The sequence below is a fragment of the Pristiophorus japonicus genome, chromosome 6 (genome assembly GCF_044704955.1).
Source record: "Pristiophorus japonicus isolate sPriJap1 chromosome 6, sPriJap1.hap1, whole genome shotgun sequence".
Classification (NCBI taxonomy): Eukaryota; Metazoa; Chordata; class Chondrichthyes; family Pristiophoridae; genus Pristiophorus; species Pristiophorus japonicus.
In genome coordinates, this window is record NC_091982.1 from 232742424 (window position 1) to 232763612 (window position 21189).

Sequence of the window (21189 nt, forward strand, 5' to 3'; positions counted from 1 at the left end):
ATCTATCCTTGGCCCCCTCCTATTTCTCATCTACTTGTTTCCCCTCGGCGACATCATCCGAAAACACAGCGTCAGTTTCCACATGTACACTGATGACACCCAGTTCTACCTCACTACCACCCCTCTCGACCCCTCCTCGGTCTCTAAATTGTCAGACTGCTTGTCCGACATCCAGTTCTGGATGAGCAGAAATTTCCTCCAATTAAATATTGGAAAGACCGAAGCCATTGTTTTCGGTCCCCGCCACAAACTCCGTTCCCTAGTCACTGATTCCATCCCACTCCCCAACTTCTGTCTGGAGCTAAACCAGACTGTTTGCAACCTTGGTGTCATATTTAAACCTGAAATGAGCTTCTGACCACATATCCGCGCCATCCATAAGACATCCTATTTCCACCTCCAGAATATTGCCTGCCTCCGCCCCTGCCTCAGCTCATCGGCTGCTGAAACCCTTATCCATGCCTTTGTTACCGCTAGACTTGACTGTTCCAATGCACTCCTGGCTTCTTCCACATTCTAAGCTACGTAAACTTGAGGTCATCCAAAACTCTGCTGCCCGTGTCCTAACTCGCACCAAGTCCCGCTCGCCCAACACCTCTGTGCTCGCTGACCTACATTGGCTCCCGGTTAAGAAACACCTCGATTTTAAAATTCTCATCTTTGTTTTCAAATCCCTTCATGGCCTCTCTATCTCTGTAAACTCCAACAGCCCTACAACCCTCCGAGATATCTACGTTCCTCTAATTCTGGTCATCCCCGATTTTCATCGCTCCACCATTGGTGGCCGTGCCTCCTTTAAGATACTCCTTAAAACCTACCTCTTTGATCAGGCTATTGGTCATCTGTCTTAATATCTTCTTATGTGATTCAGGGTCAAATTATGTTTGATAACGCTCCTGCGAAGCACCGTGGGAGGTTTTACAACGTTAAAGGCGCTATATAAATACAAGCTATTATTGTTGTTGGTGAGCAGTACATGTTTGCCAGGACACAGGCCGATAATTCCCTGTTGTTTTTTGAAAACAGTCATGGAAGCTTTTACATGGGAGCCTTAGTTTAACATCGCCTCTAAAAGACAGTGCATCTGACAACGCAGCACTCCCCTCAGCACTGCAGTGAAGTGTCAGCCTAGTTGTGGAAGAAAACGATCTATGTCCTATTTTAAAGGAAAGGGTTAAGTTCACTTTTTGCTGATTTTGTAGAATTAGTGGAGCTAGAAAAAACACCCACACTTCTCTGCCTTGAAACAAAGAATGTTGTAAATACATGACTATCTAGTGTTTACATGAGTTTCCAGATACCTTGCTTATCAGAATACGGACAGGGAGAAACTATGCAAGGACAAGATAAAAGTCTGCCTCCTGAAATGACCTTTGTATTTACAGGATGTATGATTAATGCTCATATGAGGTGTTTTAGATAAAGTTCTTGCTTTGATTGCATTTACAAGAATGATGTACTTGTGTGGTGTGTTTTAGATTCCTGTTTTGACTGTATAAATATAGAGCGGGTTTGCTTGTAAAACTCAGAGTTTTGCCTCAGTGCGGACTGAGCAGACTCTCCGAAATATCTTGTTAGAAAATAAAATTCTCTCGAAGTGCGACTCTGAAAGTCTCCGCCTGAGTTAATTTAAGCTAAAATTTCCTCGACACTAGTTTATGTGCTCAAGTCTCTGGAATGGGGCTTGAACCCACAATCTTTTGATTCAATGAGAGATGAGAATGTTACCATTGAGCCACGGCTGACATAGGTCTGTGTTCTCAAAAATAAAGAGCCCACATATGATTTCCCCTTTGGCTTGTATGAGGAAGTTGGGGTAGGATTTGAGTTTGCCATCCAGATATAAACCTGGCATTGCCAGTCGCCCGTCCATTATAGAAACCATCCAATTCCCTCCCTAAGCCCCTCCGCCTCTCCACCTCCCTCTCCTACTTTAATATCCTCCTCAAAATTCATATTTTTGACCAAGATTTTGGTTAGCCCTCCAAATATCTTTCTTTGGCTTGCCGTCCAACTTTGATTACGCATCTGTGAAGTGCCTGGGGACATTTTTCGATGTTAAGTGCGCTATGTAAATGCAGGTGGCTGTTGTTGTTGTATCTGCTTCTCCCAACAGTATGCACCATTTCAGGTTGAGGAGAATATCTTAGAAGGAGGCAGTAGCTACAGGCAGCGGATGGAAAAACCTAACCTTTATTACTAGAAATGGTGGAACTGATCATATATTACACCTTGACTATCTGTTCCTATGCAATGTCACTGACTACAGGACACAACTGCTGTGAAGTACCTCAGGACTGTTTACTATGTTAAAGGTGTTATATAAATGTAAGTTGTTCTTGTTGCTGAATCCATGGGACACATTTAGGAGTTCAAACTAAATCCCACAGGCTGTGGTCAAAGTCTTCGCCGAGGGCAGGGTTATTTTTTTTTTCTTGGACAAGTGCAATCATTGTACCAAACTCAGGGTCACCCTGCTGTTGCTTAACTACTGCAATCTTTACCGTGTCCAAGATAAGAGGCCACCTGTCATTTACAGATAAGAGTTTGAAAAAATGGCAAATAAGAATAAAAGACTAGCCAACTGGATTTACAAAAACACATTCCAATGGATAAATCTGACTTCTGAGTCCATGTCTGCAAATAAATAGGAGTTTCTTAAATTACTGTAAGAATCATGATATATCCCGCACATTACACTTTGGGAGGAACGTGCTATTTTACCTCAAATCTGTGGAATTCCCTACCTTGCTAAGTCTTTCATTCATCCTACAAGCTTTTACAACAACAGCCTGTCTTCAGCTAACTCGTACTTCTTCATTCAACGTCTCGATTTCAAAATTCTCATCCTTGTTTCAAATCCCTCCACGGCCTCGTCCCTCCCTATCTCTGTAATCTCCTCCAGCCCCACAACCCCCCCGAGATGTCTGCGCTCCTCTAATTCTGCCCTCTCGAGCATCCCTGATTATAATCGCTCAACCATTGGCGGCCGTGCCTTCAGCTGACTGGGCCCTAAGCTCTGAAATTCCCTGCCTAAAACTCTCTTCCTCTCTACCTCTTTTTCCTCCTTTAAGATGCTCCTTAAAACCTACCTCTTTGACCAAGCTTTTGGTCATCTGCCCTAATTTCTCCTTATAGGCTTGGTGTCAATTTTTTTGTCTTATAATACTCCTGTGAAGCGTGATTAAATATTTTACTATGTTAAAGGTACTATATAAATACAAGTTGTAATCTCTCCTGCTCCTTTCAAGTTTGGTGATGTCCAACACTACAGCCCTTAGGTACAAAAAAGTCTTAATCAAATTTGATTGATAGGCTCCTGTTGACCATGCACTTGAAAATGTATCCTGTTTTGTTTTGCAAAATCCCGAGTTAAACCTATGCTGCCCAACATAATGGACAAGGAAATAACCCACTGTGTGCACGTAAATAAATGTCTTGGCCACTTAATGGCACTGTGTGCGCTGAAAATCGACCATAGATTGTGCCCAAACCAGCTGAGGCGCACCCCACCAATATCACACCGCTTTTACTACACCCAACATATAAGTGCTACGCACTGACAAAACAAAGTTGAGGTGGACTCTGGCCTTTCACCTCAAACCTAGCCCAAAATGTTGGTATTGAAGTCTTCTTGTCTGTGCTCTGATTGCATGTGAAACCAGTGTGAGCAGACTCAATGCAGGTCCCAGTGAGCACCAAACTGCTCCTAATTCTCCACTAATTGGTACCGCCGCTCAGAATGGTCGTATGATGAGAGTACTCAAAATGGATAATGTGTCACGCCTCTTCTGGGCGTGCAGCTCGAGAGGGCAGAATTAGCAGGGCACAGATCTCACGGGGGGTTTGTGGGGCTGAAGGAGATTACAAAGATTGGGCGGGGCAAGACCGTGGAGGGATTTGAAAACAAGGATGGGAATTTTGAAATCAAGGTGTTGACTGAAGAAGTACTAGTTAGCTGAAGACAGGCTCTAGTAAAAGCTTGTTGGGGCAGATTAGAGATAACTTTGATCAGCATTTGGCTGTGCTATAACTCACCTAGGAGTGATTGATGCTGACACTGGGGGCCTGAAATAGAACTATCCCTATCACCATCACCCTTCAACTCAATGTAAAAAAGAATGAATGTGTTATAAAGAAGTATAAATATCTAGCACTGAGTTAAAGGTAGTAATTGAAGGCCTAGGCTTCATACTCAGTCACATCAATGCTCATCACGTTAAATCTGTTTGTGCTTTCCATTAGCATTCGAATTTGCAAAACATTATAGTGGACCAGAAAGACATGTAGGTGATCTTGGCAACATCGAGACTAATTAAATGGTCAGCTTTTAAATAAACAGCTCCATCCATCAGGCCCATTATTGGACCTACACTTGTGGTTCATGAGAAGGAAGATGATTTGGGCTAAGGTGGAAATGATGAAAGCTCTTGAACAAGAAATGCTGGAGGATGCTTAGCCTATGGTGTGATTAGAATCAGTAAAGAATGAAATGAATTTATCTGTGAGTGGGGGGGTGGGGAGGGGGGGTGGAGGGGGTGTGAGTGGGGTGGGGAGGGGGGTGGCGGGGATGTGGGGAAGTGGGCGGGGGGGAGAATTAACATTGTAATTTTAGTTCTCTGAAGTCTGGGCATCAGAATGTGACTCAGGTTCGGGCTGATGCTGCTGAAAATCTCCTGTTTCTACACCATAATTGGTACATGGACGTGGTTCTTTTGTTATTTGTTCCTGGGATATGGGTGTTGCTGACGAACCTCATTTATTGGCCTTGGGGAGGAGATGATGTTGGGCCTCCCTGGAGTGCAGGGAAAGGAGAATCTAAATCTGGGGTTGGGGATCGCAATCATCATTTTAGGATTTGGGATCTTCGAACAATGCCGTCAGTTTTCCTAGAATCATGCAACAGGCCATTCTGCTCATGGTGCCTATGCTGATTCTCGGAAAGAGCGATCCAAATAGTCCCACTCTCCTGCTAGGCGGCTTTGGCTGCTTTCTCGGAGCAGGCAACGATGCCATCACAATTCAAGACAATTCAAACTAGGCAAAGTCAGGAAAAAGCAAGTTCCCAATCCAGAAGCAGGGAGAACCTCAAATCTCTCAGTAAATGAATTAGAAACAAATTCTGTGCACCTGCAATTGTCCACTGGCCACCCGATGTGGGCTGGTGCTGAGTGGAGGGGAGAACCTTTTCCACAGGAAGTGACAGAGAGTCAACCTCGGCTACTCTTGCCTACCTCCGAGTCATTCTAAACTCATGTCTGCCCACCCACCACTTACTGCTGATTGCCAGACAGTGGGGGATAGGTTTCCAGCCATCATCGCCGAGGTGGAGCCCAGTGAGGTAATAACACTTCTCGGCTGATGTTTCTGCCATTTAAATCATACAATCATACGGCACAGTAGGAGGCTATTCAGCCCATTGTGCCTGTGCCATCTCTTTGAGAGTACTATCCAATTAATCCCACTCTCCTGCTCTTTCCCCACAAGTTTTTTCCTTTTGCGGTATTTATCCAATTCCCTTATAACAGTTACTATTGAATCTGCGTCCTCCATCCTTTCAGTCAGTGAAGTCCAGATCATTGCAGCTCACTGCATAAAAAAAGTTATCTCCATTTCTAATTATCTTAAATCTGTGTTCTCTGGTTACTGACTCTCCTGCTAATGGAGACCGTTTCTCCCTATCTCGTCTATCAAACCCCCATGAATCTTGGAACACCTCTATTAGAGGGGATGAGAGGGGATCTCATAGAAACATATAAAATTCTGACGGGACTGGATAGGTTAGATGCAGGAAGAATGTTCCCGACGTTGGGGGAGTCCAGAACCAGGGGTCACAGTCTAAGGATAAGGGGTAAGCCATTTAGGACTGAGATGAGGAGAAACTTCTTCACTCAGAGAGTTGTTAACCTGTGGAATTCCCTACCGCAGAGAGTTGTTGATGCCAGTTCATTGGATATATTCAAGAGGGAGTTAGATATGGCCCTTATGGCTAAGGGGATCAAGGGGTATGGAGAGAAAGCAGGAAAGGGGTACTGAGGGAGTGATCAGCCATGATCTTATTGAAAGGTGGTGCAGGCTCGAAGGGCCGAATGGCCTATTCCTGCACCTATTTTCTATGTTTTTCTATTACATTTCCCCTTAACCTTCTCTGCTGTAAGGAGAACAACCCCAGCTTCTCCAGCCTCTCTATTAACTGAAGTCCCTCATCTCTGGGACCATTCTGTTCAATCACCTCCACACCCTCTCCACGGCCTCGACATCCTTCCTAAAGTGTGGCGGCCAGAATTGGAGACAATGCTCCAGCTGAGGCCTAAACAGTGATTTATAAAGCTTTAGCATAACTTCCTTACTTTTATACTCGATGCCTCTATTGATAAAGCCATGATAAGGGGATGCTTTTTTAACAGCCTTGTTAATTTGTTCTGTCACCTTCAAAGATTTGTGTATGTGAACCCCAGATCTCTCTGTTCCTGCACTCCCTTTAAAACTGTACCATTTAATTTATATTTCTATCCTCATTTTTCCTGCCAATATGTGTCACTTCAAATTTCCAAATAAATAAAAGGAAAATCCAATATGTTTAAAAGAGCCTCCCCAACAGATTTTCCACTCCGTATTTCGCTGGCATGTGGCTTAACGCCCAGGCGGTAAGGACGAAAATGTACCCCAATATACCATGCCAAACAAAATGTCCTTTTAAAATGTATTTCAGGATCACTGAAGTTAATCGTGGAGCATCTACTGCCTCCCTATATGGCTGATCTTTGACCTCAACTCCACTTTCCCGTCCTTTTCCCATATCCCTTGATTCCCTTAGGGTCCAAAAATCTATCAATCTCGGCCTTGAATATACTCAACGACTGAGCATCCACAGTCCTCTGGGGCAGAGAATTCCAAAGAGTCACCACCCTCTGAATGAAGAAATTCCTCCTCATCTCAATCTTAAATGGCATTACATAGTATTTACAGCATAGATACGGACCATGCAATCCCAACAGGTCCGTGCCAGTATTTATGCTCCACACGAGCCCCCTCCCACCCTTCTTCATCTAACGCCATCAACATTTCCTTCTATTCCTTTCTCCCTCCTGTCCGGGAGGGCGCTGAGCACCTCGAGTCTCATCGCCGAGAGCATGCAGAAATCAAGTGCAGGCAGCAGAAAGAGCGTGCGGCAAACCAGTCCCACCCACCCCTTCCCTCAACGACTATCTGTCCCACCTGTGACAGGGACTGTGGCTCTCGTATTGGACTGTTCAGCCACCTAAGGACTCATTTTAAGAGTGGAAGCAAGTCTTCCTCGATTACGAGGGACTGCCTATGATGATCCTTCTATTCCTTTCTCCCTCATGTGCTTATTTATCTTTCTATCTGGTTAAAGAAGTTTCTCATGCATTCCCTATTGGATTTATTAGTGACTATCTTCTATTAATGACCATGAATTCTGGTCTCACTTGCACGGGGAAACATCTTCTCTACATCTGCTCTATCAAACCCTTTCATAATCGTACAGACCCTCATCAGATCTCAGCATCGATCCTTGTGGGCTCCCACTTCCACCTTTGACCTGGATAAAATAACTCAGCTAAATATTGCACAAGAGAACGGTGTTGTTTGCTGGTGGGAGTCCTGTTCAGCAGTCAGCAGGTTAGTGATAAACAACTCCTGTAACCCACTGTTGACCCGGAGAAAAAAATCATTAGTGAAGTTGTGGCACTTACTAGAATGGCCAAGCTGTGATTGTTTACCTAAATTACAAAACCAACCCTCGCTGAGATCAGATGCCTCGGGGATGAATGGGGATAAAGCGTGAGAGACCACCTGGGCTGTATTGCATTTAACCATTGTGGCCTCGGCCATGCGAGCAACATCACCCCCGCCAGTACACTTTAAGATTCCGCCAGTTTACTCTTGGCTTTGTTCGTTGCACTGGCACCAAGACTATTTGGCACCATCATCATAGGTGGTCCCTCGAAACGATGATGGCTTGCTACCACGCCAAAAAGGGATGAGTTCACAGGTGTTTCAATATTCCAGGTCTTGAACTACATCGTGAAGGGTGGATTTTTTTAACGTGTGGTGACCGTTGCACACCAGCTGCCACACGGGCTTGACAGAGCTAGGTCTTGGTCCAGTGGCAAGGGTTAACCAAGACGACTGGAGAACTGCTCTGGTGCACGTGCCTAGTGCGTGCACATATCGCAGTGTGGGCTGGCCCTTGCTGCCCCTGGGCCCCTGGGCCCCTGGGCCCCTGGGCCCGAACTCACACCTCTCCTGGGCCCCGATCACATCCCTCCACATTCTCTCGTCGCTCCTTCGCCCCTCCTCGCCACTCCTGCTGTTCCTGCCCACGCTCCAATCACCAACCTGGACTTTGATGACCATTTGGTACCAAGGCTGGTGTCAGTGGCCTCTCAGAGAAGAGCAGCCCCCCCCCCCCCCCCATCCAGTTAAGAAAGCCCTTGTGTGTCACCAGTATCGGTTACCAACAGCTATTGCAACAATCTATGACAGAGCTGAACAGAACAGACCACCTCGCACGTCAAATTAAACATTTCAACATGAGCAAACAGTGGAAAACAAATACTATCAATGAATGCTTCATCGGTGAGGGCAAATCTCTGGACAGGACTCTGTTTGTTTTGCTCATGAGGGAGATGGCACGCGGAGAACACAGAGGCTGACTCCCGTTGCTCCTGCCTTTTAAAGGTTTGTTATTTAGTCTGTCAGAACGTAACAACATAAGATATAGGAGCAGGAGTAGGCTGTACGGCCCCTCGAAGGCTGTTCCACCAGTCAATAAAATCATGGCTGATCTTCGACCTCAACTCCACTTTCCCACCCTTTCCCCATATCCCTTGATTCCCCTAAAATCCAAAAATCTATCGATCCCAGCCTTGAATATATTCAGCAACTGAGCCTGCACAGCTCTCTGGGGTAGAGAATTCCAAAGATTCACAACCCTCTGAGTGAAGAAATTTCTCCTCATCTCAGTCCTAAATGGCCGCCCCCTTATCCTGAGACTGTGACTCCTAGTTTGAGACAGCCAAGGGAAACATCCTCCCTGCATCTACCCAGTCAATTCCCCTCAGAATCGTATATGTTTCAATGAGATCACCTCTCATTCTTCTAAACTCCAGATTTCAACTCAAAGATTTGCATATGGATAAAATTAGAGTTCTGGGAGAGAACGGCAGATTATAGGCTTATATGCTCAGGCCAGTTCTGTTGAGCCTAAATTGTTAGCCCGTCTTTCCCTTTCATCTGCTGTCCGACCACCTATCTAATTCCACCATCTTCTGTTTTTCTAATTCAGGTTTCAAGCATTCGCAGATTTTATTCCTTTGCCTTCCCATTTATATATACTCACTCATCCTTGTCAATCGTGATGCCAGCAATGAGGTTTCTGCCAGTCGGAGCATAATTCCAGTTGACTTCCCTAATACCGAAATAATACTCCCGGGTTAAGGCCCTCGAAACGGCACTGAAATATAGCAGGAAGAAGCACACAGCTGGCACTGTCTTCATCTTGTCTGAAATACCATAGAATTCTTCGGTTGGGGGAGAGAGAGTGAGAGAGAGAAAGAAGGAGAATCTTTTAAATGATCAGAGGAGGAACCAGCTGCAGTGCTTGATATGCCTGACCAATAGAAGGTAGAGCATTGGGAAATAATGTCGGTTTTGCAATTTAGGTAAACAGTTCCTGCGACGCTTGTCCATTCTGGTAAGTTCTTCAGCCTCACTAATGATTTTCTTTTCCCAGGTCAGCAGTGGGTCACAGGCATTGTTTATCACTAACCCTCTGACTGCTGAACAGACCTTCCACCAGCAAACAAAGCAATTCTCTTGTGCAATACTTTGCTCAATTATTTTATTGTCACGGCAACAGTAGGAACAGGAGTCGGCCACTTAGTCTCTCGCACCTGCTCCGCCATTCAATTCGATCACGACTAATCTGCAGAATAACTCTATTTACCCGCCTTTTCCCCATATCCCTTACCCAACAAAAGATCTATCTCTCTCAGTCTTGAAATTGTCCCAGCATCTACAGCCTTTGGGGAGAGAGAGTTTCAAATTTCTACTGCATTTGTATGAAAAAGTGCTTTTAAATTTCGCTCCTGAAAAGGCTCTAATTTTAAGATTATGTCCCTTGTTCTTGATTCCCCCACCAATTTCTCTATATCTGTCCAAACAAACCCTTTTAACTGTTGGAATCATATTATTTTAAAAGGGAGTAAGAGGACTGAGTAGAATATGAGGTTGATGGAAAAGCTTTTATAAAAGTTGGACATCCATTTTGTCTTCTGTTTTTATATTTTACACCACTAGCATTATACCTTGAACAATAAACAGATGGAATTTTCTTCATTCATGGGATATGAGCATCGCCGGCGAGGCTGGCATTTATTGTCCATCCCTAATTGCCCTTGAGAAGGTGGTGGTGAGCCTCTGCAGTCGCATAGTGAAGGTACTTCCACAGTGCTGTTAGGGAGTTCCAGGATTTTGACCCAGCGACTATGAAGGAACGCCGATATACAGTCTTTCCAAGTTGGGATGGTGTGCGACTTGGAGTGGCTGTTGAAGGTGGTGGATGGGGTGCCAATCAAGTGGACTGCTTTGTCCTGGATGGTGTCGAGCTTCTTGAGTGTTGTTGGAGCTGCACTCATCCAGGCAAGTGGAGAGTATTCCATCACACTCCTGACTTGTGCCTTGTAGATGGCGGAAAGGCTTTGGGGAGTCAGGAGGTGAGACACTTGCCATAGAATACCCAGCCTCTGACCTGCTCTTGCAGCCACAGTATTTATGTGGCTGGTCCAGTTAAGTTTCTGGACAATGGCATCCCCCAGGATGTTGATGGTGGGGGATTCGGCGATGGTAATGCCGTTGAATGTCAAGGGGAGGTGGCTAGACTCTCCCTTGTTGGAGATGGTCATTGCCTGGCACTTGTGTGACGTGAATGTTACTTGCCACTTATCAGCCCAAGCCTGAATGTTGTCCAGGTCTTGCTGCACATGGGCACGGACTGCTTTATTATCTGAGGCATTGTGAATGAAACTGGATACTGAATTAAATCCTGTAAAAGAATTTAATTCAAAAGTTTGTCAGTTGTGAGAGGAAAGGAACTAAAGAGTTCCTCAATCTTGAGGTCCAATAGAAGCATGGCTTGGAGTAAGAGATGATGTATGAGAATGGATCTCAAGACAGTTGGGTTGCAGTTAGGAGGGACAGGGAACGAAAGTTAGAGTCAAAATACTGACAATAAAAGTTGCAATGGAGAGAGCGGCTGCAAGTTGAAGGTGAGAGAACATTCGATATCTATGAAGAGAACTGCTAGGACAATCTTTCCAGATACAGGAGGAGTATTGAAACCTTGGGCAGATTTTGGGCTGTATGGAGTGGAAAGAATTGATTAACTGGAAAAGGAAATAGAAAAAATGTAATGGCCAGGAGAAAATTTACAGTATAGAAGATCGCCTATGGCGTTGTTCATAGTGGATCAGATGACAACTGAATTGTGACACTTGAATTGTAATGGGTAAAGTGTAAAAGGAAGTAAGTGAGGTTTACGAGAAAAACATGCTATATGCAAAAATTTTAATATTATAGATAGACAGCTACAGTTGAAGAATGAGCACAACGGCACTGGCACAATGGGGTGAATTAATTATTTTCGCACATTTAATTTCTATGATTCTATATGGAAGGAATGTCTAGAAATCTGAATTTCTGCAAGAATTGTAACACCTAAACCATTCACCAAATCAGACCTTGTTTCTCACCCTCCTCCTTTGGTAGTTTCTTCAAGCCCCTCACCTTGCTCCAACCCCCCCCCACCCCCACCCCCAATCTTTGCTTTACAATCCTTTTTGTCTACCACTCCCCAAATCCCACTCCATGTCTCTCACCAACATAGCCTCCTTCCTTTCCTCCCTCAACCTCTGCACTGTGCAATTTCTCATCCTCGGTGATTTCAATGTCCATCGCAGCAACCCTTGCCCTCCTCTAAATACACTGCCCTCCTGTCCTCCCTAAATCTCTCTTTCCATATCAATTCTCCAATCCATACTCATGGCCACCTCTTTGACCTTGCTAGCTCCAATGGTCTCGCTACTCTCATTATCTCGATCACAAACAAGGCCATCACCAACCACTCTTTTATATCCCGCACCACCCATAAGCCCCTACACTCTTTCAACTTCCTTCTGCATCAGTCCCGAGAAAAAACTTTCCCCCTAGTCATTTACAATCGCACTATCAAACTGCCAACTGCCTAGTCTTTGGCCGTCCATTTGCCATGATACTTCTGCAGCTGTCGATCTGATCAACTACTCCGTCACCTTCACCTTTCATGCCCTTGTCCACAGTAAAACCTTTACTCTTTGGCACCCTGGTCATTCCCTGGTATGGGCTCCGTCAAGTCTAAGTGTCACAAATTGGTTTCGCCATCCAGCAGCAGATCTGGCTGGACCACATTGTGCTATCGGGCCTCAGTATTTTCTGTCAAAAGTGCCCTCTACTCCAGGATCATCCTAGGATGCAAAGATAATCGATTGTTTTTTTTCTCCACTACCAACCATCTCCTCAAACCCTCTCTCCTACCCCCCTAACAAGTGCGAGGAGCTCCTGGATTTCTTTGTTAGTATGATTGAGACCATTCGTTCAGCTGCTTCTTCCCATCTTCATGCCTACCTAGATAAACCTACCCTCAGCTCCTCCCTATGCTAGCCTTGAACCCGAGTCTTTCTCCAGTTTCTCGTCCATCTCATCTTTTGCTCCCTCTGAGCTCATCCTGTCTGTTAGTACTCACCTTCTGATCCCTCGAACCCATTCCACTGAACTGCTGACCACCCAAGTTCCCTTCCTGATCCCCATGTTAGCTGACTGTGTAAATGGTACTCCTCCTTGTGTACTGTTCCCCCCATGTTAATACAGCAGTCTTATAACCCCTCCTCAAAACAAGCTCCTTTAACCCCTCTCTCCGTGCAAGCTACTACTCCATCTCCAACTTGCCTTTCATCTCCAAAGTTCTTCAACATGTTGTTACCTCCAAATCCATGCCCATTTCTTCTGCAACTCAAATCAGGTTTCTGCCCCTGAAACAACACCAAATCAGCCGTAATCAAAGTCACAAATGACACTCTCTGTGATTGAGACTATGGTGCATTATCCCTCCTCATCCTCCTCAAGCTCTCTGCAGCCTTTGGCAAGGTTGACCACAGCACCCGGCTCCAATGCCTCTCCTCCATTGTCCAGCTCAGTGGGACTGACCTTGCTTGGCCCCACACTGGCCTATCTAATTGTAGTCAGAGCATCTCCAGTAATGGCCTCTCTTCCCACCCATTTCAGAGGGCAGTTAAGAGTCAACCACGTTGCTGCGGTTCTGGAGTCACATATAGGCCAGACCAGGTAAGGGCGACAGATTTCCTTCCCTAAAGGGCTTCAGTTAACCAGATGGGATTTTACAACAATCTGGTAGTTTCATGGTCACCATTACTGATACTAGCTTTTTAGTTCAGATTTTTATTTAACTGAATTTCAATTCCCCAGCTGCCGTGGTGGGATTTGAACTCTTGTCTCCGGAATTATTAATCCAGGGCTCTGGATTACTAGTCCAGTAACATTACTATTTTGCTACCAATCCTGCATCTCCTGCGGTTTAGTGGGATGGACAGTGGGAATGGAGGGGCGGGAATTTGGGCTGGAACCTATTTCACCCTTTTCTGACAACGATCACAAATTCCAATCACTTCTTCCCCTGCCCCTCTCTATCATGTTATTACTTTTGTAATGACTCAAGAGTCTGGTTACTATAAACTCACTCAGGTGCAACCTGATCCATCTTTATTCCAGCCCAAGAGTGCCAGCGTGACAAAAATACCCAGCTTATATACAGGTGACCAAGGACACATGACTCATGTGTACAGCCCGATGACCTCCGGCCATGGCAGCCTCTGATGTCTGGTGACCCCCAAGCATTAATACATAACACTTTTGAGGGCATTACAGGTGGATGTCAGTATTGTCTTCCTAACACAGAAGAGGCTGCACACAGGGAGGTTAAAGTAACAGAGACCTCAGTCTTTAAAAAGATACTCCAGTGTGAGGAACAGGACTTAGAGGCCGGCTTATATACAGTGCTCCCAAGGGATGCTGGGATCCCTTGGGACTTCAGGGGATGCACTCCCTGGTGGCGGAACATGGGAGTGCATGCTTTACAGATACACAACATCACTGCCCCCACAAAGTCAAAGTGAAAACTATTTACAAGGTGAGGTGGTCGGGAGCCTTTCTTTCCCTGGTGGACCGCCTCGGTACAAATGTCTGTTCTGGTGTGTTGGCTGTGCCCTCGCTGGGCTGCTGGGTGAGCCTGGCCTTGCTGGGCTGTTGGGCGTGATGGGTTCGATTTCCTGGTCCGGGGTGGTGTCGATGATCCTGTGGGTGTGTGTTGTGGGCTCAAAAAAGCAGGTGTCTGCTGTGGGTTGTTCAGGGCAGTCTGTGAACCGCAGCCTCGTTTGGTCCAGGTGCTTTCTGCAAATTTGTCCATTGTCTAGTTTGACTACAAACACCCTGCTCCTTCTTTAGCTATTACCGTATCCATGATCCACTTGGGACCATGTCCATAGTTTAGCACATACACAGGGTCATTCAGATCAATTTCCCGTGACACAGTGGCGCGACCATCATTTTGTTGCTGCCGTCTGCTCTCTACCTGATCGTGCAGGTTGGGGTGAACCAGCGAGAGTCTGGTTTTAAGTGTCCTTTTCATGAGTAGCTCAGCCGGGGCACCCCTGTGAGCGATTGGGGTCTCGTGCGGTAGCTGAGCAGTACTCAGGACAGGCGGGTTTGGAGTGAGCCTTCATTTAAGGCTCTGTTTGATGGTTTGTACTGCCCGCTCTGCCTGCCCATTGGAGGCTGGTTTAAACGGGGCCGCTGACCTCGTTGCGGGTCATGAATTTTTTTAATTCGGCACTGGTGAAACATGGCCCATTGTCACTGACCAGTATGTCGGGCAGGCCGTGGGTGCAAACATGGCCCTCAGGCTTTCAATGGTGGTGGTGGAGGTTCTTCCAGACATTATTTCACATTCGATCCATTTAGAAAATGCATCCACCACCACCAGGAACATTTTACTGAGAAATGGGTCCGCAAAGTCGACATGGCTCCTTGACCATGGTCTGGAGTGCCAGGACCACAAACTTAGTGGTGCCTCTCTGGGCACATTACTCAACTGAGCACACACGCTGCATTGCCGTACACAGGACCCTAAGTCAGAGTCGATACCGGACCACCAAACGTGGGATCTGGCTATCGCTTTCATTACCATACCCCGGTGAGTGCTGTGGAGTTCCGAGATGAACGTCTCCCTGCCCTTTTTGGATAGCACTACGCGGTTACCCCACAACAGGCAGTCGGCCTGAATGGACAGCTTGTCCTTTCGCCGCTGGAACGGATTGATTAGCTCTTGTATTTCAACGAGGATGCTGGCCCAGCTCCCATGTAGTACACAGTTTTTTACTCGGGACAACAGAGGATCTTGGCTGGTCCAAGTCCTAATCTGGCAGGCCGTGACAGGTGATTTATCATTTTCAAATGCTTCCATGACCATCAACAAGTCTGCGGGCTGCGCCACCATCAACAGGTTTGCAGGCTGTGCCATTTCCACCCCTGTGGTCGGCAATAGTAGCCGACTGAGAGCATCCGCACAGTTCTCGATGCCTGGCCTGTGGTGGATGGTATAGTTATACGCTGATAGCGCGAGTGCCCACCTTTGTAAGCGGGCTAAGGCATTAGTATTTATCCCCTTGTTATCAGCGAACAGGGATATGGGGGGCTTGTGATCGGTTTCCAGCTCAAATTCGAGGCCAAACAGTTACTGATGCATTTTCTTTACCCGAACACACACGCTAATGCCTCTTTCTCAATCATGCTGTAGGCCGTCTCGGCCATAGACAAGCTCCTGGAAGCATAGGCGACAGGTTGCAACTTCCCCGCAACGTTAGCTTGTTGAAATACACACCCGACTCCATACGGCGACGCATCACATGCTAGCACAAGTCTTTTACACGGGTTATACAATACAAGCAGCTTGTTGTAGCATAAAATGTTTCTGGCTTTCTCAAAAGCAATTACTTGGTTTTTTTCCCTACACCCAATTCTCACCTTTACGCAATAACACATGTAGGGGCTCTAAAAGGAAGGAAGTTACCAAAATAGTTGAGGAGTCCCAGGAACGACTGCAGCTCCGTGACGTTCTGTGGCCTGGGTGCGTTCCTGATAGCCTCTGTCTTGGTGTCTGTGGGCCGAATGCCGTCCGCCGTGATCTTTCTCCTCAAAAACTCCACTTCTGTTACCATGAAGACGCATTTCGACTTCTTCAGCCGCAACCCTACACGATCCAGTCGCTGGAGGACCTCCTCCTGGTTTTGTAGGTGCTCGACGGCATCCCGACCCGTGACCAATATGTCGCCCTGAAAAACCACCGTGTGTGGTACCGACTTGAGTAGGCTCTCCATGTTTCTCTGGAAGATCGCTGCAGCCGACCGAATTCCAAACGGGCATCTGTTGTCGATGAACAGTCCCTTGTGCGTGTTGATGCAGGTGAGGCCCTTCGAAGACTCCTCCAGCTCCTGCTTCATGTAGGCCAAAGTCAGGTTGAGCTTGGTGAACGTCTTGACTCCTGCCAGCGTCGCAAATAGGTCGTCTGCCTTAGGTAGCGGGTATTGGTCTTGTAGCGAGAAACGACTAATAGTTAATTTATAATCGCTGCAAATCCTGACCGTACCATCATTTTTGAACACTGGAACAATCGGGCTGGCCCACTCACTGAATTCCACTGGGGAGATGATGCCCTTGTGTTGCAGCCTGTCTAGCTCAATTTCCACTCTCTCCCTCATCTTGTGGTGAATGGGTCATGCCTCTGGGACCAAGTGGATCCACACCTTCGCCCCGGAAAAGTTTCCAATGCCTGGCTCAAAAAGGGAAGGAAATTTGTTAAGAACCTGGGTACATGAGGCCTCATTAACATGTGATAGCGCTCGGATGTCATCCCAGTTCCAGCGGATTTTGCCCAGCCAGCTCCTTCCAAGCAGTGTGGGGCCATCGCCCGGGACAATCCAGAGTGGCAGTTCGTGCACCGTGCCCTCGTAGGTGACCTTGACCATGGCGCTGCCCAGGACAGTGATAAGCTCTTTGGTGTACGTTCTCAGTTTCGTGTGGATGGGGCTCAGGGCTGGTCTGAGTTCTTTGTTGCACCACAGTCTCTCAAACATCTTTTTACTCATGATGGATTGGCTAGTGCCAGTGTCCAGTTCCATGGCTACGGGTAAGCCATTCAATTTTACATTTAGCATTATAGGTGGACATTTCGTTGAAAATGTGTGCACCCCGTGTACTTCAGCATCTGCCTTCTCTCTCTGAGGCTCGAAATTGCTTTGATCCACCATGGACCGATCTTCCTCTGCCACGTGGTCGTTAGCAGGTTAGCAGGCTTGCAGCTCATCTGGGAAGCCTATGTCGAATGGCTAGACCAGTACTTTGTAACCAACAAGCTGGACGGAGAAGGAAGCGCTGAAAAAAGCAGAGCGATCCTCCTCACAGTCTGCGGGGCACCGACTTACAGCCTCATGAAGAATCTTCTGGCTCCGGTGAAACCACAGGTAAGTCGTATGAGGAGCTGTGTACACTGGTTCAGGAGCATCTTAACCCGAGGGAGAGCGTGCTGATGCCGAGATATCGGTTCTACACGTGCCAGCGATCTGAAGGTCAGGAAGTGGCGAGCTACGTCGCCGAGCTAAGGCGACTCACAGGACAATGTGAGATTGATGGCTACCTGGAGCAAATGCTCAGAGACTTTTTTGTACTGGGCTAAGCTCGTCTGCAAGCTCGTTGGAGGTGCCCCATTGTTCCACAGCTCTTGCAAACATACCTTTTGAAGCGGCATGAATAGGCTGAATGGAAGCCTCCACAATGCCAACAACGTGTGAATTGCCTTGCATTCATTCTTTGTTGCGGACTCTGAGTCATCTGGGTCACCTGAGGCCTGCTGGCATTTGCAGACTCGTGGTTTCTGCCCTGTACATTTCTGCTCGCAAACACAGTTCCAGTTAATTTATGAACATTGCTAGCATTTGTGTGCTGAGAGATTTGTTTGGTGTTATCACTGGTGGACATAAATGCCTGTGCTATCGCAATGGCCTTACTGAAGGTCGGTGTCTCTACAGTCAAAAGTTTTCGTCGGATGGTCTCGTGGCCAATGCCCAGTACAAAAAAGTCTCTGAGCATTTGCTCCAGGTAGCCATCAAACTCACATTGTCCTGCAAGTTGCCTTAGCTCGGTGACGTAGCTCGCCACTTCCTGACTTTCAGATCGCTGGCATGTGTAGAACCGATATCTCGGCATCAGCACACTCTCCCTCAGGTTAAGATGCTCCTGAACCAGTGTCCACAGCTCCTCATACGACTTACCTGTGGTTTCACCAGAGCCAGAAGATTCTTCATGAGGCTGTAGGTCGATGCCCCGCAGACTGTGAGGAGGATCGCTCTGCTTTTTTCAGCGCTTCCTTCTCCGTCCAGCTCATTGGTTACAAAGTACTGGTCTAGCCGTTCGACATAGGCTTCCCAGTCCTCACCCTCTGAGAACTTCTCCAGGATGCCCACAGTTTGCTGCATCTTTGCGTTGGATTCATATACTCGTCGCCAGTTATTGTGTTCCTAACACAGATGAGGCTGCACACAGAGAGGTTAAAGTAACAGTGACCTCAGTCTTTATTAAGATACTCCAGAGCGAGGAACAGGCCTTAGGGGCTGGCTTATATACAGTGCTCCCAAGGGATGCTGGGATCCCTTGGGGCTTCAGGCGATGCACTCCCTGGTGGCGGAACATGGGAGTGCATGCTTTACCGATACACAACAGTCAGGTTCCCTACTGTACAGCCAGAACGAGGCCAGCATACCTGCAGTACGAGGCCAGACACGAGCCTTGGAATGCTATATTCAAATAGCAATCGATTTGAGAGAAATTAATAGCTGACTGTCCATGGCAGGGTGGCAAGAGCTCATTAGAGAGGATGAGAGACGTGGCTGGTGTGGAGTATACACACCAACGGCAGGTCGAGGCCATAAAAGGAGCGGAGGTGAGCAGCGTGGAGGCATGCTACTCCAGGGAGCAGCGCGAGCTGGTGCAGGAGGGCGATGCCAACGACGAGTGACATCAGCAATGTCCAGGTCGGTGATTGGAGCTCGGGCAGGTACAGCAGGAGCGGGAGGTCGGGACGAAGGAGCAGTGAGAGACTGTGGAGGGATGTGATCAGGGCCCAGTGGAGGCGTGAGTTCGGGGCCAGGGGCCCAGAGGCAGCACGGGCCAGCCCACACTGCGATATGTGTGCGCATTAGGTCCGTGCAGCAGAGCTGGTCTCCAGTCCTCTTAGGTAATCCTTGCCACTGGACCCAGACCTATCTCTGTCAAGCCCGTGTGGTGGCTGGTCACCACACGTTAAAAAAATCCACGCACAGGCATCTTCCACCCTTCAGGATGTAGTTCGGGTCCTTCATTTGAAACACCTGTGAACTCATCCTTTTTTGGCGTGGAAGCAAGTCATCCTCGTTTCGATGGACCGTCTATGATGACACACCAGTATGGTCCAGTTGAGCCGAATGGCCTGTTTATGTGCTGTAAACTCTATGTAATGCTATGTCTGTGTTCTCTGCCCAAATCACTCTGAGCCCTGTGTCTGAGTCACAACAGGAGCATTTCAGTATCACTGACACTCAATGCAGCTATTTCCGCAGACTTCAATAATCTTCAACTCGTTCAGGCCATTGAAACTTGCTTCAGGGCAACATGCTCAGTGTAACTATGACAAAATGTTCCTCTTGCACATCAGATACCAATCTTCAGTACACAAACTTAGCAATCATCTCATGCAATCAAGGCAAACAATCTATTTCAGCAGGTGGATTCAGCTACTGTTAAAATATAACTGTAGGCCCACCAGAAAATAATTGGCCCTGAAATTCCGTTTTGGCCTCCCCACGGGCATTTTAGAGAAAAAATACACACCTACCTTAAGCTGCTGCCCACGTTGGACTTTCCGATGCTGAGGCCTCTCCTAACTGCACGTCGCAGTACATGCACGTCAACGCGTGCGCAGGCCTCGAGCTGGAGTCACATGGCTCTGGGCAGCCAATCAGCTAAAGTATCATAGTAATAGGAGTTCTGCAGGGTCCTAAACTCCTATTACTATGATCGTGATAGAGCCCAAAACACCCAAAACACAGCCCCAAACACCCAAAACACTAATAAAAAATAGAAAATAATTACACTACATTCATTTAAATTAAAGTTATTAATGTCTTAAAATAAATAATTTCCCGATTTTTAAAAAAGTTTAAAAAAATAAACGTACCATTGTGGGGAGGGTTTTTAATGATAAACTATGTTTTAATAATTTTATTTTTATATGTTTTTTAAAAGACTTGCGACTATAAAAGTAGGCTATGGGCCTGCTTTTTCAGGCACAAGATTTTTGAGGACATTTGTAAGCGAAAATATGGGAAATTTTCACTTACAAGTGTCTTCACTTCCGATCTGGCTACGATCTGTCAAGCCAGAAACTTGACAGATCGGAAATGCCGGTTTCCAGCGCATGCGCATTGTGCGACGAAAACCGGCTTTTCCGATGCCTTCCCGGGTCCGTAGAAGCTCCGTACAGTCCTGGGGAGGCCGGGATTTCAGGGCTATTATGTTCTAATCACTTTAACAGCACTGGTAATTGCAGCTTCAGTACCATGAGTTGTCAGCAAATTGTCCATGAAAGCGATCTAGTGCAACATAGCAGTTTTGGTGAACAGGATATAATATTACCATTTGCATTATTCATTGATGCCCTGTACATTATAAAAAAGACTTGCATTTATATAGCATCTTTTATGACCACTGGACCTCCCAAAATGCTTTACAACTACTGAAGTACTTTTGGAGTGTAGTCACTCAAGTAATGTAGGAAACACGGCAGCCAATTTGCACACAGCAAGCTCCCACAAACAGCAATGTGACAATGACCAGAAATTTGCTTTAGTTATGTTGAATGAGGGATAAATATTGGCCTGGACACCAGGGATAACTCCCCTGCTTTTTAAAACAGATCTTTTATGGATGGATCCTCACTCGCAATCGGTTCTCATCTACCTCTTA

General features: G+C 46.6%; 1 protein-coding gene across 10 annotated transcripts in view; it reads right to left on the bottom strand.

Moving 5' to 3' along the window:
* Positions 1–21189, bottom strand: part of cp (ceruloplasmin) — a 266551-nt gene that overhangs the window by 87254 nt on the left and 158108 nt on the right. The window lies entirely within an intron of this gene.